A 789-nucleotide genomic window follows, 5' to 3' on the forward strand; every position below is an offset into this window, starting at 1 on the left:
AAAGAAACAATGTTTTTAAATAAAAATAAATTCTATAATTTAGTCTCTAATTAAAAAAATATATTTTTTATAAAGATAATTATTACGTGGGTAACTTGAAAGAGATGGATTGAGATTGAATGAAAGGTCCAAATGTTAGAAGAAGGTAGTTTTCGACTTGGTTTAAGCGTGGGAACCATTGTCCAAGTTGTGCATTGGATGGAATGAGGGTATGGAATGGAGTAGTATCTGCAAAGACATTCTGATGCCTAAGTTAGCAAATGGTTTTAAGAATGTTTAGAATTTATTGGAACTTAGCTTTGAAACTTAGTTTTACTTGGGTGTGTGTTAAGTGTATTTATAGGTGATGATCCAATAACCATCGTTGGAGTCGTTTCACTTCTAAAGGTGGATAACCGTTCCTTTATCTTAGAGTTGTTAAAATATTTCTTCTAAAAATAGATGAGAGATTTTAGAGGACAATTACTTATTTAAATAAATATTATTTGTCAACTTATGTCAAATCCAACCACTTCAAAGAGGTCAGATAAATAATAAAGGTCAATTTTTAGATTGGAGTTTTTTTAAGAACTTGGACTATATTATTAGACTAGGAATAAACAATAATTACGGTAGAATCTTAGTTAGAATATCCATCCTCTTTTTTATAAATTTTGTCTGACTACCTTAGTTAAGTCTTTCTTTTAACTTTAGAATTCATAGTATATCTATAGAAGTTTATTATTTAAATAAGACTTTAGTTAAAGGCACATGTTATTTATGATTATAAATTAAAAATGTTTAAAAAGG

This window comes from Arachis ipaensis, chromosome B06, assembly GCF_000816755.2.
Source record: "Arachis ipaensis cultivar K30076 chromosome B06, Araip1.1, whole genome shotgun sequence".
NCBI classification, from domain to species: domain Eukaryota; kingdom Viridiplantae; phylum Streptophyta; class Magnoliopsida; order Fabales; family Fabaceae; genus Arachis; species Arachis ipaensis.